Genomic DNA, 16792 nt, shown 5'->3' with positions numbered 1-16792 from the left:
GAATAAACTCCAGGCACCTAAGCAAGCCCCGCGCAGCCGTCTGCATTTTTCAATCCCTCCAACCTCGCCTTTTGCTATTTTCCCCACCCCACCTACGGCACGTTCCAGTCATAACTAGCTCCTCGCTGAAACTGGCTCACACCGTGGAAGCCCGGGTCGGTGTCGAGGCGAGCCTTCCCTCTTTTTCCTGGAGCCTGTCTCATGGTCTGTAGCCCCCGGGAGGGACTGCGGGGCTCATTCCCTGCTGGCGTTCATTTAGGTAACCTGTCTACCTCCAGTGGACTTCTAAGTCCCTTTCATGATTTTTCATCTTCCAAAATCAACTCATGGTCCAGCCCAACTTAGCTATAATGCCATGAAAAGAATCTCTGAGCCTCAGTTTCCTTATCTTCAAAAAGGGCCCAGGAACCGCTCGTTAGGGTCGGTGTGGTGCCTACAGAGTGCACTGCAAGGCCCGGGGCCCACAGCGGGTGCCCGACAGCGGGCGTCCAACTCTGGGGGCGGGGCCGCAGGGCCGCTCAAGAGGGAGGTTCTCCAGAGGGGCCCCTTCGGGATTTGGGGGCAGGAAAGGGGATGGGGAGGGCTTTCCCGAAGTCCGTAATCCCGCTAGCGGAGAGCAAGGCAGGTGGGACCCCAGGATGTCCGCTCGGCGGGGCGACCCCGGCCACCCCCGAGACCAGGGCTTTCCCCGTCCGGCCGCCACGCCCGCGCGCAGCCTCAGGCCACCCCGCAACCCCCGCCTGGCAACCACAGGGTAAATTACGGGAGCGGAGCCTAGCGGCGCGTTGGGCATGCGCGGGGGCGGCGCGCATGCCTAGTCCCCCCGAGAGGCGGAAACTCCGGACTGAGACCGGGTCGGGCGTGCGCTGCCGAGAGAGGGCGCGCGCCTCAGCCGGCTGCCGCGCAAGCGCGCGGGCCCGCGCCGACGCAGCACGGCCCCGAGGGCGCGAGCCCGCGCCGCCGCCGCCGCCGCCGCGGGTCCCGGACCGCTGTGAGCCCGCGGCGTGAGGCGTGGGAGGGAGCGCGGCTGCCGTCGCCCAGCGCCGCCCCGTAGTCGTCTGCCTTCGCTTCACGGCGCCCAGCCACGGTCCGAGTGAGTGCGGGGCGCGGGCCGCGGGCCGGGGGCTGGGCGGGCTCCTTCTGTGCAGCGGTCGTGGGCTGGGCCGCGGCCCTGAGGGCGGAGGGGCAGAGCGGGGCCGCCCAGCCAGTCCTGGGGCGGATGCGGCGGAGACCGGCCCCTCCCGCGCCCCCGGCCCCGGTTCTGGGAGGAGGGGAGGCCGGTGGCCGTGAGGAGGTTGGGGGCCCCCGCGGAGGCCGAGAGGCTCCGAGAGGCTGAGGGGCTTAAGGAGGTCAGGGGGCGCACTGGGAGGCGGGGGTTCGGGGCGCTGGGTGGTCGGGAGGCTTGGGGAAGACTGGGAGGCTGAGGGTCGTGGGGAGGACGGGAGCTCGAGGAGGTCGGGGGTTCTCGGGGCGCGCGGGGAGGCCAAGGGGTTCGGGGAAGACAGAAAGGCTGGGGGACGTGGGGAGTCCGGGAGACGTGAGGAGGATGGGGGGCGGCTTCCGAAAAGGCCGGGCGCGCGGAGAGGCCGAGGGGCCTGAGGAAGACGAGGAGGCCGGGGCTCTGGGGGCGCGCAGCGCGGACAGAAGCGCGGGGAGGACCGACCGCCCTCCGCCGGAGCGAACCCAATGCCTGAAAAACAAAAGGGGAGAGGCTGGAGGAGGAAGAGGGAAATCGCGGGGACGCCGGCAGGGTTCGGCCGGACGCGAGAGGGAGGCTCGCGACGGCCCGACCTCCGTCCCCGGGCGCGGCCTCGCGGGCAGCCAAGAGTGGGCTCCGAGCGGCCTGCCGGTGCCCGAGCCCCAAGCCCGCCGTGTCGCCAAACGCAAACCCTCAAGTTTGATAGAGCCCCGTGGGTTTCTTGGCGGGAGCCCTGGAGTCCTCACTGGAGTCATTGTGCTTCCCAAGTTTCCTCCTCTTCTCCGCCCCCAGCCCCCGACTCTGCCGCGGTGGCTTAGGCGCAACTGTTTGCCGAATTTCTCTCTTGGGTTCCTTGTGTAGCGGCATCCTGTTCTTTCTTAGAAGCAGGTGTGTGTGTGTGTGTGTGTGTGTATGTGTGTGTATTGGTTTCATTTAATTGCAGGATTTTGTAGCTAAATTCAGTGAGGGTAAAGTTTCTTTTTTTTTTTTTTTTTTTCCGAGTCATTTCAACAGTGTCTCATTCTTGCATAGTTAGCCTGCAGCTGGGTTTTTGGCAATGAGACTAAGATAATAGTAATATTGTAGTAATTATGGGAACTGGTTATACATTCAAGCTGAAAGCTGAAGGCAGTGCAAGAGTTTGGGGATTTGTATTTAAGACTTAACCATCGCTAGGATTTTTACTTAGAATGTAAACGTTTTCATGGCTGGAAAAACAGACCAGTACTATTTGAAATGAAATACCAGAGCCTCAACCTTAATATTTTATTTGGGAAACGGGTAATGAAAATGATGTCTTGGAGAGTTGAGCACTCCGTCCCATATTTGAAAACTTATGAACAGTGGGATGCAAGCACACGGATGAACTAGTTAAAAGACACATAAATTAACATTCAACGTATTTTTGTTGGGGTACAGTATAGATAATATTTTCATCCAGTTATACTAGCCAGTTAATTGGAAAAGCCCCATGATATTCAAACAAGGAACATTTTAAGGATGTTTGTGTCCCAATATCTTTGTATTTTGTATTTGTGGTTATCCTTGGAGGGGAAAAACAGGCTGAACCTACCATCACTTTGAACCTTCTTGTTTATTAAACTGCAGAAACATCAAGATCAATATTACAACGTTTTCCTTTAAAGAATTTCAATTCACTATCGAATAATCTAGTTTAATAATAAACACAGGCGCAGATTATTTAAAACACATGTTTCCTTTATAAGGGAGCCGACAATCACCTAAGACTTCAGTGTAGACGCTGATTAGAAGGACCCGTACATCATTCAGTGGTGATGCATCAAGAAGCAAGTCATTGGTTAAATAAAGTCATGGAAATCAAAACTCCATGTTTACGGTTTGGGGCAAAGAATACTGGGGCAAACTCTGAGAGGAGATGGGACTTAAAAAGCCTTATTATTTGAGGCTGGAAGCCCATTGAAAGTGAATAATGTTAGATTAGGAGTGAAGTTCCATGAATCCAGCAGTGAAATTGTGAGGAGGCAGTGAGGATCATTAAAATGTTTTATACTAAAATGTTTTCTGAAAAGCACCATGCTTCTTGATGGAAATTACATAACTTACTCCCTCAGTCCTCAAAATCATGTTCTCCAGCTAGTCAGATAACTGTTCTTTCTAGGGAGTTGGAGAAATGTTTAAGAAAATCCTTTTTTTTTTTTTTTTTTGAGACGGAGTCTCACTCTGTGGCCCAGGCTGGAGTGCAGTGGCGCGATCTCGGCTCACTGCAAGCTTCACTGCCTGGGTTCACGCCATTCTCCTGCTTCAGCCTCCCAAGTAGCTGGGACTACAGGCGCCCACCACCACGCCCAGCTAATTTTTTGTATTTTTTATTAGAGACGGGGTTTCGCCGTGTTAGCCAGGATGGTCTCGATCTCCTGACCTCATGATCCGCCCACCTTGGCCTCCCAAAGTGCTGGGATTACAGGCGTGAGCCACTGCGCCTGGCCTGAAAATCCTGTTGTTTTAAAGCTAGCCTCCTTAAAAAAAAAAAGATCAGGTCCTGTAGATGAAATTATTTATATTGTATTCTATAATGTAAAAAATAATTTTGAAAACTGTCCTTTCCTGAATGTTGATTTGAGTTAGAGTGGTAGGATCTTAGTTCATATCTCTAAAGGTTATGGAGATCTTTTTCCCCTTGTATTTTATGATGTCTTAATTTTTAGAAAATAGTTGAAATTATCTTGAGTTACAAAAGATGCATTTCAAAGTGTTAATATAAAATTTCAGTTTTGAAATTTAACATTTTCAGTTTAGGCATTCTAAACTGATGTAGATTTAGACCTAGATCAATTCTTGTTTTAAATTTCAGTAACATTAAAAGTTATACTATTTGTATCATATTTGAAGTGAATTTGTCTTTTTTGCTAGTGAAAGACATCTGAGGTTAGTTCCTGTAGTATAGGCATATCTTGGTCTGTTTCTATACCACTGAGATAAAATGAGTCACACAAATTGGTTTCCCAGTGCATATAAAAGTTATGTTTACACTATACTGTAGTAAGTGTGCAGTAACGTTTCTAAAAAAGCAATGTACATTTCTTTTTTTCTGAGACAAGGTCTTGTTCTGTCACCCCGGCTGGAGTGCAGTGGTGCAGTCACAGCTTACTGCAACCTGGTCCTCCTGGGCTCAAGTGATCCTCCCACCTCAGCCTCCTGAGTAGCTGGCACTATACGTGCATACCACTACTCCCAGCTAATTTTTACATTTTTCGTAGAGATGGGGTCTCCTTATGTTGCACAAGTTGGTCTTGAACTCCTGGGCTCAAATGATCCTCCCACCTTGGCCTCCCAAAGTGCTGGGATTACAGGCGTGAGTCACTGTGCCCAGCTAATGTACATGACCTAGTTATACTATTGATCATCTGAGCCTTCAGCAAGTCATAATCTTTTTGCCGGTGGATGGTCTTCCCTCAATGGTGATGGCGGCTGACAAATCAGGGTGGTGGTTGCTGAGGGCTGAGATGTCTGGCAGTTTCTTAAAATAAGACAATTAGGTTTGCCACATCAGTTGGCTCTTTCTTTCATTAAAAATTTCTCCGGAGTGTGTGATGCTATTTGAAAACATTTTATCCACAGTAGAACTTCTTTCAAAATTGGACTCAATACTCCTAAACACTGCCATTGCTTTCTCAATAAGTGTATGCAATATTCTAGATCCTTTGTTGTCATTTCAACAATGTTCACAGCATCTTCACCAGGGGTAGATTCCATTTCAGGAAACCGCTTTCTTTGCTCATCCCTATCCTTATCCGTTCAAGTTTTATCATGAGATTGCAGCAATTCAGTCACATCTTCAGGTTCCACTTCTAATTCTAGTTCTCTTGCTATTTCTACCATATCTGCATTTACTTTCTCTACTGAAGTCGTGAATCCCTCAGTTATCCATGATGGTTGGAAGCAAGTTCTTCCAAACTCCTGTTCATAATGCTATTTTCACCTCCTCTGATGTATCATGAATGTTAATGGCATCTGGAATGGCGAATCCTTTCCAGCATGTTTTTGATGTACTTAGCCCAGATCTATCAGAGGATTCACTATCTATGGCAGCTATACCCTTATGAAATATATTTCTTTAAGACTTAAAAGTCAAAATGACTTCTTAATCTATGGGCTGTAGAATGGATGTGGTGTTAACAAGCATGAAAACCTCATTCATCTTGTACATCTCTCTCAGAGCTCTTGGGCAACAGGTACTTGGCCAATGAACAGTAATATTTTGATAGGAATCTTTTTCTGAGCAGTAGATCTCAACAGTGGGCTTAAAATATTCATTAAAACATGCTGTAAACAGATATGCTGTCACCCAGGCTTTGTTATTCCATTTGTGGAGCACAGGCAGAGTAGAATTAGCATCGTTCTTAAGGACCCTGGGATTTTCAGAATGGGAAACGAACATTGGTTTCAACTTGAAGTCACCAGCTGCCTTAGCCCCTAACGAGAGTCAGCCCATCCTGTGAAGTTTAAGGACCCTGGGATTTTCAGAATGGGAAACGAGCATTGGCTTCAACTTGAAGTCACCAGCTGCCTTAGCCCCTAACGAGAGTCAGCCCATCCTGTGAAGCTTTAAAGCCAGGCATTGGCTTCATCTCTCTGGCTATGAAAGTCCTAGATGGCATCTTCCAATAGAAGGTGGTTTCTTCATTTAAAATGTGTTGTTTAGTGTAGCCACCTTCATCAGTGATCTTAGCTAGATCTTCTCGATAACTTGCTGCTGCTTCTCCACCAGCACTTGCTGCTTCATCTTGCACTTTAATGCTATGGAGATGGCTATTTTCCTTCAACCTCATGAACGAACCTCTGCTAGCTTCCAGCTTTTCTGTAGCTTCCTCACGTCAATTTACAGAATTGAAGAGGAGGAGCTTTCTCTGAATTAGGCCTTGGGTCAAGGGAATGTTATGGCTGGCTTGATCTATCTGGACCATTAAAACTTTCTCCATATCAACAATAAGGCTGTTTTCTTTTCCTTTCTTGTTTTTTTTTTTTTTTTTTTTTAAGAGACACAGTCTCACTCTGTCACCCAGACTGGGGCAGTGCAGTGGCGTGATCTTGGCTCACTGCAGCCTCTGCCTCACGGGTTGAAGAGATTCTCGGGTCTCAGCCTACTGAGTAGCTGGGATTACAGGTGTGAGCCACTGCACGCAGCTAAGGCTGTTTTACTTTCTTATCATTTGTGTGTTCACTGAAGTAGCACTTTTAATTTCCTTCAGTAACTTTTCCTTTGCATTCACAACTTGGCTGTTTGGCACAAGAGGCCTCGCTTTTGGCTTATCTTGTTTATTTTATTTTATTTATTTATTTTGAGACAGAGTCTCACTCTGTCCCCCAGGCTGGAGTGCAGTGGTGCAATCTTGGCTCACTGCAACCTCTGCCTCCTGAGTAGCTGGGACTACAGGCATGCACCACCATGGCCGGTGACTTTTGTGTGTGTGCTTTTTAGTAGAGACGGGGTTTCGCCATGTTCCCCAGGCCGTTCTTGAACTCCTGAGCTCAGGCAGTCCGCCCGCCTTGTCCTCCCAAAGTGCTAGGATTACAGGCATCACCACTGTGCCCGGCCCTATCTTGGTTTTTGACATTTTTTCTCACTAAGCTTAATCATTTCTAGCTTTTGATTTAAAGTGAGGTAGGTGGGACTCTTCCTTTCACTTGAACACTTTGAGGCCATTATAGAGTTTTTTTTCTTTTCTTTTTTTTTTTTTTGAGACGGAGTCTTGCTCTGTCGCTGGGCTGGAGTGCAGTGGTGTGATCTCGGCTCACTGCAACCTCTGCCTCCCGGGTTCAAGTGATTCGCCTGCCTCAGCCTCTGGAGTAGCTGGGACTACAGGCACGTGCCACCACGCCTGGTAATTTTTTGTATTTTTAGTTGAGACAGGGTTTCATCATCATGTTGGCCAGGATGGTCTTGATCTCCTTATCTTGTGATCCACCCGCCTCGGCCTCCCAAAGTGCTGGGTTTATAGGAGTGAGCCACGTGCCCATCTTTTTTTTTTTTTTTGAGACAGTTTCACTCTTGTTGCCCAGGATGGAGTGCAGTGGCGAGATCTCAGCTCACCACAGCCTTTGCCTCCCAGTTCAAGCGATTCTCCTGAGTCAGCCTCCTGAGTAGCTGGGATTACAGGCATGTACCACCACGCCAGGCTAATTTTGTATTTTTAGTAGAGACGGGGTTTCTCCATGTTGGTCAGGTTGGTCCTCAACTCCCGACATCAGATGATCCTCCCACCTCGGCCCATTGTAGAACTAGTAATTGTTCTAATTGCAGTATTCTTGTATCTCAGGGAATAGCAGGCCACAGGATAGGGAGGAGAGCAGAAGAGACACGGGCCCAGTAAGTGGAATAGTGGGAATGCACATGTTTATAGAGTAAATGTGTATCGCATGTGGATACAGGTCATGGTCCCCCCAAAACAACTACAGTAGTAACATCGAAGACTACTGATCATAGGCCAGGTGCAGTGGTTCACACCTGTAATCCATTGTTTTGGGAGGATTGCTTGAGGCCAGGAGTTCAAGATCAGCCTGGGCAACATAGTGAGACCCTGCCCCTAAAAAAGAGATCACTGTTCACAGATTACCACAACAGATGTAATAATAGTGAGAAAGTTTGAAATATTGTGAGAATTACCAAAATGTAGCACAGAGACACAAAGTGAGCACATGCTGTTGAATAAATGGCACTGATAGACTTGCTCGATGCAGGGTTGCTGCAAATCTTAAGTTTTAAAAAACTTTTTAGTAAATGCTATTAATTATAGCATGATTTGCATAAATTCTCTAATGAAATGGTTTATAGACAAAAGCAGGAAATAGTTATTTTTGCCTTAGTGGCAGTGTCCTCCCCCTTAGCAGTTGGAAGCCTCAGGAAAACACTAGTAGCATCACTACAAAGTTCACATGTTTTTAAGAACATGAAAGTATTTCTTTACAATCTTTAATTAAATTTTATTTAATTGAAATCCTACCTAAATCTTACTGATATACATTTTCTTTAAATTCATTTTTTTCCAGAAACAGATAAATGACAAAAATCATACCTTTGGGTGGGCTGCGGTAGCTCACACCTGTAATCCCACCACTTTGGGAAGCCGAGGTGGACAGATGGCTTGAGCCCAGGAGTTTGTGACCAGCCTGGGCAACATGGCAAAACTTGGTCTCTACAAGAGATGCAAAAATTAGATGAATGTGGTGGCATGTGCCTGTAGTCCCAGCTACTTGGGAAGCTGAGGTGGGAGGATCACTTGGGTCTGGGAGGTCGAGGCTGCAGTGAGCTGAGATTGTACTGTTGCACTCCAGCCTGGGCAACGTAGTGAGACTCTGTCTCAAAAAAAAAAAAAAAGTCATGTTTGTGGGTTATCTGTGCCTAGGGTCTCTTTTTTGCCCTCATATTCTTATTAAAATTCCTGCATTTTGGGTTTGGATTCTGCTGTGAACTGTAGGTGCTTGTTGTGTCTATATCTCTCTTGACCAAAACACTATATGTTTGTCTTTGCTGGTCCAATGAAAGAGCTTAACAGTTTTATATGTTACATATTTTGTAGTGAAATGTGTGTGTCTTGTGAGAATGTAAGCTCCACGAGGGCATAAACTTTGTTTTATACATTATTGAATCACCAGTGTCTTACACAGTAATATTTATGGAATGAGTAAATGAAAGAACCCAGGGGTATTGATTATTTGAGAACTGTTACTTGCATCAGCCAGGTGTCTACAGTTTTGTTTGCCCTCGTAAAGAACCTCACTTAAAAATCACATAGGGGCCAGGCAGGGTGGCGCATGCCTGTAATTCCAGCACTTTGGGAGGCAGAGGCCAGGGGATCACCTGAGCTCAGACTCATATAGGGCTTGATACCAGGGAAGAACTTGGGGTTATCTTTTTCACCTTTGTCTACTGTATTTAAAATTACTACTATCAGACTTGGGCCAGGAAAAAAATATTGCTCTGCTCTTTCATAATTTTGGAACTTTTTTTCTAGAAATCAATCTTGTAGGAATTGATTGGGACTCATCCTAAGTTCTGAAGACATGGAAAATTGTTTGAGGTGACACAAAATGATGGAAGTTTTGATTACTGGTCCAGAAGCTCTAATGTATCTTTTGCTAATCAACTGGATTAATTGGATGCTTTACAAAGGTTTAACATTATGCCGCTAAACCATTTAAAAGAACAAACATCTTCTTAATATTGAAGTATGAATTATGCACTGTGCCGCCCATCCTTGACCTTGTTCAGAGTCTTTTGCTGCTGTGCTGCTGTTCAGATAAAACATTTTGAAAGTGACAGTTCAAAATACATTCACTCAGGTAATGGAAGTCAACATTTGGGTACAGAATCTCTCCCTGAGATTTTGCAGTTTGCCTCAGTGAATTCCGTCATAGTCTTGCTATAGTGTGAGGGGGTAACTCATTCACACTGTTCACGCACACATTCCAGTAAGCTCCAGGGGCTTTCAATGGTTTTCAGAGTAGTGACGGAATTGTAGCATCACTATCATCTAGAAACTTGCTAGAAATGCAAGTGCTGAGGCCCCACCTCTGGCCTCCTGAATCAAACACTGAGGGTGGTGTTCAGCAAGCTTTTTTATTTTGTTTTGTTTTTGAGATGGAGTCTTGCTCTGTGGCGCAGGCTGGAGTGCAGTGGCGCGATCTTGGCTCACTGCAACCTCTACCTCTAGGGTTCAAGCAATTTTCCTGCCTCTGCCTCCCAAGTAACTGGGACTATAGGGGTATGCCACCACGCCCAGCTAATTTTTTTTTTTTTCCCAAGATGAAGTCTCACTGTTGCCCAGGCTGGAGGGCAGTGGCATAGTCTCGGCTCACTGCAACCTCTGCCTCTCGGGTTCAAGCAATTCTCCTGCCTCAGCCTCTTGAGTAGCTATGATTACAGGCGCACACCACCACACCTGGCTAATTTTTGTATTTTTAGTAGAGACGGGGTTTCACCATGTTGGCCAGGCTGGTCTCAAACTCCTGACCTCAGGTGATCTGCCCACCTCTGCCTCCCAAAGTGCTGAGATTACAGGCATGAGCCACTGTGCCTGGCCTATTGTTTCATTTTTAATTTTTTTGTTTTTCTTTGAGACTGGGTCTTGCTGGAGTGCGTGATCGCAGCTCACTGCGGCTTCGACCTCCCAGCCTCAGGTGATCCTCCTGAGTAGCTGGGACTACAAGCACATGCCACTACGCCTAGCTAATATTTGCATACTTTGTAGAGACAGGGATTTACCATGTTGCCAGGGCTGGTCTTGAACTCCTGGGCCCAAGCAGTTCTCCCACCTTGGCCTTCTGAAGTGTTGGGGTTACAGGCATGAGCCACCACGCCTGGCGTGGCAAGCTTTTTAAACTTGCCGTCTTGATGCTTTGATGCATGCTAACGTTTGTGAACCACTGCTTTAGGATGTTTTGAAAGAAATGCAAGTCATAGGAGGCAAAAATTAGTCTTAATTTGAGGTATGTGTATGGTGTCTTCTTGACCACTTAGATTTGCTAAGGAGATTGCCCTCACTTCAGGAATCTAAATATGTTTTTTAGGATTTTCAAAATCTTGGAAAGATCTCACAACTGCTTTTGTTAGGGATTTTGAATGTTTTATGCTGATACTGATTAATTATTTTAAATCTTGGTTTGGAATTTGAATGAACAATTTTACATTGAAATAGCAGTTTGTATGGCTCCTGGACTTGTGGCTTTTGGCAAGTATCAGGAGAGTGTGTGTACATGTTGGTGCTTAAGGCACAAGCTCCCTGGTGGTTTTGTTTTGGTGTTGAAAAATTGGCTAGCATATAATAACAGGGTCAGGGTGATTGCCAAGTCTTGGGGTAAGTAATGAAGCTGTATTGTGTGAATTGATTTTTATTCCTGGTGTTGAATTGTTGCCTAAATTCAATACATTCTTTTGCCTTTTGCCCTTTTCTCCTAAGAAAAGGGTAAATAAAAATTAGACAATCCACAAGGATGAAGTTGATGATGTGGCTTAAATCTGTTATATCTTATACAGAATTAGACGCATAACTTGGCAGACAGAATGTTGTGAGCTCAGAGATGAGGATTCTGTATTATCTGTTAGGTATCTTTGAGTCCCCCACAGCTTGATCATTCTATCATTATAGGTGGTCAGTAAAGGAATGAAAAAGAGTCTCCCGTCCATTCTCTGGGTTTTCAGCGTGTTGATAGTTGAGGAATATAGATACATGAAAGCCCTGTAAAGAGTTTCAGGGAAGATCAAATGTCTGAAGGGAGTCAATTAGAAAGACTAAAATGACTTTATTGTATAGTCTTTGTTGTAAAGGGTATTTAAGTATATGAAAGTTAACAAGATAGAGAAGAAAAGTAGGGATAAACAAAATTAAAATAATGTAATCTAAAAACAGTGAGAAGGATGTTTCCACATGAATTTCCTACTATGATCTTTCACTCAACTGTGCAGCTCAATGAAAGCAAAAATAATAGAAACGAGATGGTGGGAAAATCGACCTGGAACAATTTCTTCTTGAAACAATTTGTTGGCCTGGCATGTTGGCTCACGCCTGTAACCCCAGCACTTTGGGAGGCCAGGGTGGGAGGATCACTTGAGCCCAGGAGTTTGAGACTAGCCTGGTCAACATGGTGAGATCTTGTCTCTCCCAAAGAATATAATAATAATAATTAGCCAGGTGTGGTGGTATATGCCTATAATCCCAGCTATTCAGGAGGATGAGGTGGGAGGACTGTTTGTGCCTGGGAGGTCAAGTCTACAGTGAGCCATGATCACACCACTGCACTCCAACCTGGGTGACAGAGGGAGACCCTGTCTCAAAAAAAAAAAAAAAAAAATTGGTCAAGGAGAGTTACAGTTATAACTTATAGTCAGTTACATTCTGCGATGACCATTAAATGTACTTTTAAGAGTGCTTGGCCTGTAGTAGCTTTTCAAGAAATGTTAGTAAATAAATGATTCTTCTGTTACTTGTCACTAAAAGGTTAGGCTCCAATCATTGACCATTTTCTCTGGTTACTTCAGCACTGTTTCCTCTTCTCTGCTCTTTCTTATAACCTGTCTCCCCTCTGCACCCCTTTTGGTGGTTTCTATAGTGTACCGCCTTGTGGTTTTAAATAGCCTTTTTCTGATTATAATGAGGTTGCACTTTTTTTTTTTTTTTTTTTTTTTTTTTTGAGACAAAGGGTTTTGCTCTTGTTGCCCAGGCTGGAGTGCACTGGCGCAACCTCGGCTCACCGCAACTTCCGCCTCCTGGGTTCAAGCGATTCTCTTGCCTCAGCCTCCCGAGTAGCTAGGATTACAGGCATGCACCATCACACCCGGCTAATTTTGTATTTTTAGTAGAGATGAGGTTTCTCTATGTTGGTCAGGTTGGTCTCGAATTCCTGTCCTTAGATGATCCGCCCACCTCAGCCTCCCAAAGTGCTGGGATTACAGGTGTGAGCCACCGTGCCCAGCCGAGGTTGCACTTTTTTTTTTTTTTTTTGAGACAGAGTCTCGCTCTGTCACCCAGGCTGGAGTGCAGTGGCACGATCTTGGCTTGCTGCAAGCTCCGCCTCCCAGGTTCACGCCATTCTCCTGCCTCAGCCTCTCCGAGCAGCTGGGACTACAGGCGCCCGCCACCACGCCCGGCTAATTTTCTGTATTTTTAGTAGAGACGGGGTTTCACCATGGTCTCGATCTCCTGACCTCGTGATCCGCCCGCCTCGGCCTCCCAAAGTGCTGGGATTACAAGCGTGAGCCACCACGCCCAGCCTGCACTTTTTAAAATAAATTTGCTGGCCGTTTGTATTTACTGTTTTGCCAAGTGCCTGTATTTTTCTATTAGGTCTTCTGTTTTTTTTTTTAATTCAGTAATTTGTAGCTTATGTATATATTCAGAATCCAAGTCCTTTGTTGGTTTATATATCTTGCCACTATCCCCTACTTTGTGGCATGCGGTTTCACTGACTCTCAGTAGTTTTTTTGTTTGTTTTTTTTTTTGAGATAGGGTCTTGCTTTGTTTCCCAGGCTGGAGTGCAGTGGTGCAGTCATAGCTCGCTGCAGCCTCCAATTCTTGGGCTCAAGCAATCCTCCTCCCTCAGCCTCCTGAGTAGCTGGGCATACAGGTGTATCACCCTGCTGGCTAATTTTTTATTTTTATTTATGTATGTATGTATTTATTTTTAGAGACAGGGTCTTCCTATGTTGCCCAGGCTAGTCTCAAACTCCTGAGCTCAACGAGTCCTCCCGCCTTTGCTTCCCAAAGTGTTGGGATTACAAGTGTGAGCCACTGTGCCCAGCCTCAAAAGTGTTTTTTGGATAAACAGAAGTTAAGTTTAATGTAGTCCAGTTTATCAGTCTTTCCTTTATAGTTCCTCCTTTTTTTTGTCTTCTTCTACCCTGAGGCTGTGAAGTAATTCCTCTGTTATTTTCTAAATGTTTAATAATTTTGCATTTTATCTTTAACTTTGTAATTCACTTGGAACTGATTTTGGTGTATAGTATAAGGAAGGGATTAAATCAATTTCATTTTAATATGTGGACATCTAGTTATCCCAACACCATTTATTGAAAAGAGTATCTTTTTCCCTACTTCTCTGCAGCGCCACCTTTGTTGTAAATCACTTGTCCATATATGTGTGTGTCTTTTTTTTTTTTTTTGGGGGGGCACAGAGTCTCGCTCTGCCACCCAGGCTGGAGTGCAGTGGCACGATCTTGGCTTGCTGCAAGCTCCGCCTCCCAGGTTCATGCCATTCTCCTGCCTCAGCCTCCCGAATAGCTGGGGCTACGGGGCCCACCACCATGCCTTGCTATTTTTTTGTATTTTCAGTAGAGATGGAGTTTTACAGTGTTAGCCAGGATGGTCTCCATCTCCTGACCTTGTGATCCTCCTGCCTTGGCCCCCCAAAGTGCTGGGATTATAGGCGTGAGCCACCATGCCCAGCCATGTGTGTGTCTTTTAGACTGTGTGTTTTTAGATTCTTTGATTCCACAAGCACTAAGCTGTCTAAATTATTATAGCTTTATAATAAGTCTTATCTCACTGTGGAACCCTTCCTACTTGGCTCTTCTTCAAGAGTACCTTGGCTGTTCTTGACCTTTTGCAGATCAATATATGTTTTAGAATTACTTGTCAACTTCTAAAATAATTCTTCCCGATGTTGTTTGGGATTACATTGAAGGTCTACATCTATTCGTGGAGAACCAGATTATTATAGATCTCTGAATATTTTTGTTCAAGGCTTTGTATGGGTGTAGGCTTTCATATCTCTTGGGAATGGTTGGACTAGGACTGGAATGGCTGGATCATACGGTAGGTGTATGTTTAACTTTTTTTTTTTTTTTTTGAGACAGGGTCTCACTCTGTTGTCCAGGCTGGAGTGCAGTGGTGTGATCACAGCTCACTGCAGCTTCAACCTCCCAGGCTCAAGTGATCCTCTGACCTCAGTCACTGGAGTAGCTGGAACTACAGGCACTCACCATCACACATGGCTAATTAAAAAACATTTTTATAGAGACGAGGTCTAGTCATGTTTTGCAGGCTGGTTTCAAACTCCTGTGCTCAAGCAATCCTCCAGTCTTGGCATTCCAAAGTGCTGGGGTCATAGGAGTGAGCCACGTCACCTGGCCTGTTGAAATTTTTAAAATGCCAAACTATCTTCTAGAGTTGTACCATTTTGCATTCCCACCAGCAGTGGATGAGAGTTTTGGTTGCTCTACATCATTAGGGCAACACTCGTTATTGTCAGTCTTGTACATTTTAGCCATTTTAATTCAATGTGTAATGGAATTTCATTGTGGTTTTAATTTGTGTTTCCCAAATGACTGATAGTGTTGAGCATCTTCTTATATGGTTATTTGCCATCCGTATATCTCTGGAGGAGTGTTTAAATCTTTTATGCATTTTAAAGTTGTTAGCTGGGTGCCGTGGCTCACGCCTATAATCCCAGCACTTTGGGAGGCTGAGGCAGGTGGATCACTTGAGGTCCAGAGTTGGAGACCAGCCTGGCCAACATGACAAAACCCCATCTCTACTAAAAATACAAAAATTAGCTGGGCATGGTGGCAGACGCTTGTAATTCCAGCTACTCAGGAGGCTGAGACAGGAGAATTGCTTGAACCTGGGTGGCGGAGGTTGCAGTCAGCCGAGATTGCGCCACTGCACTCCAGCCTGGGAGACAGAATGAGACTCTGTCTTAGAAAATAAAAAAAAAAAAAAGGTGTTTTTTTTCCTCCATTTTTTTGGGTTTTGAGAGTTCTGTATATGTTCTGGATACAAATTGTTTAACATACTATATTTTTCTCCCAGGTTATGACTGGCTTTTTCATTTTCTTAACAGTGTCTTGAAGAGCATAAATTATACATTTTGATGATGTCCCATTATGAGTTTGTTGCTTTACGGGTTGTGTTTTTGTGTATGTGTCATATTTAAGAGTTGCCTAATCCTAGGCCACAAAGGTTTTTCTGATTTTTTCTCCTAGAAGTTTTAGATTTTACTTTTAGGTTTATGATTTAATTTTTGTTTATGGTATAAGATTTGGATCCAAATTATTTGTAGGATTCTTTTGAGGCCTGGAATGAGGGTCGCTTACTCCAGAGAACACTTACTTTTGCATCAGCCAGTGTGGGATCTCCTTAAACCGAATTCAAGGCTTGAGATTGTTTGGACCCCTCATAGCTGTAGTTCTGCTGGATAGTTAGTTCATTACTGGTTTACTCTCTGGAGGTGTGTAGCCTTTTGGGTTCTTGCTTACTGTAGTGGGGTTTTGGGTTATTTGCTTTGGAGGACCCAGTCTTTTATTCCTGTCTCACCTCTCTGCATTGTCATAAAAATGAAAGTTGAGACTTTTCAGAATTGGCAAGTGCACTGAGGGCAGAGGTAGTTTCTGTGCTTATCTCTTTGACTTCCTGGTTTCCCTTTAATTTTTGCCTGTTACTTATTTCTTGTCTTGTCAGGTTCTGGTTGCTTTTAAGATTAGAAAAATATTCTGTCCATATTTTCTTTTAGTCTTTTTTCAGGAGGAGGGTTGGACCAAATAACATTGCCTGAAATTAAGAAGCCAAGACACATTCTTTTTTATTTCACTCCAGAGTCTAGACCTGAACCTGATGTCTGATATGGTAACCACTAGCCACATGTGGCCAATTAAATTGAAATTAATTACAGTTAAGCGAAGTTGAAAGGCCCATTCCTCAGTTATACTAGTCCCATTTCAAGTGCTCATTAGCCACATGTGGCTAGTGACTACCACATTGGGCAGCGCTGGTATAGAACATTTTCATCATTGCAGAAAGTTCTAGTGGATAGATACGGTTCGACTATGAAAACCTCATCAGGGCCTTGCACTGGTACGTGGATCTGCATTTGAAAACCACTAATATGGGTATCCTTGCTGTTTAAAGTTTGAATTTTTTGGAATCTATATAGCTAGACAGATGATTGAGCTCCTTTAATAGACTTACCGTGAAATCTATCCCTAAGGTACAGTGTAGATTCTTAGACTGGTTTAGGTGGTGAAATGTGAATCTGTGGCACACTGAGTAGATAACTATTAAGTACTGATATTTTAGCTTACAAATATCTGTCAGTTTTAACTGAGAAATTTTGTGAAAGCAT

At 45.0% G+C, this 16792-nt stretch overlaps 1 protein-coding gene across 8 annotated transcripts in view; it reads left to right on the top strand.

The window, feature by feature from the left end:
- The first annotated feature begins 931 nt into the window (after positions 1 to 931).
- PTK2 (protein tyrosine kinase 2) overlaps positions 932 to 16792 on the top strand; it is a 345258-nt gene continuing 329397 nt past the window's right edge. For all 8 annotated transcript variants that reach the window (XM_063643575.1, XM_055287368.1, XM_055287364.1 and 5 more), the window contains exon 1: positions 932 to 1093. The gene's annotated coding sequence lies outside the window, so the exon portion shown is untranslated. The remainder of the gene's footprint in view (positions 1094 to 16792) is intronic.

This window comes from Symphalangus syndactylus, chromosome 7 (genome assembly GCF_028878055.3).
Source record: "Symphalangus syndactylus isolate Jambi chromosome 7, NHGRI_mSymSyn1-v2.1_pri, whole genome shotgun sequence".
NCBI classification, from domain to species: Eukaryota; Metazoa; Chordata; class Mammalia; order Primates; family Hylobatidae; genus Symphalangus; species Symphalangus syndactylus.
This window is presented reverse-complemented; position numbering and strand designations above follow the sequence as displayed.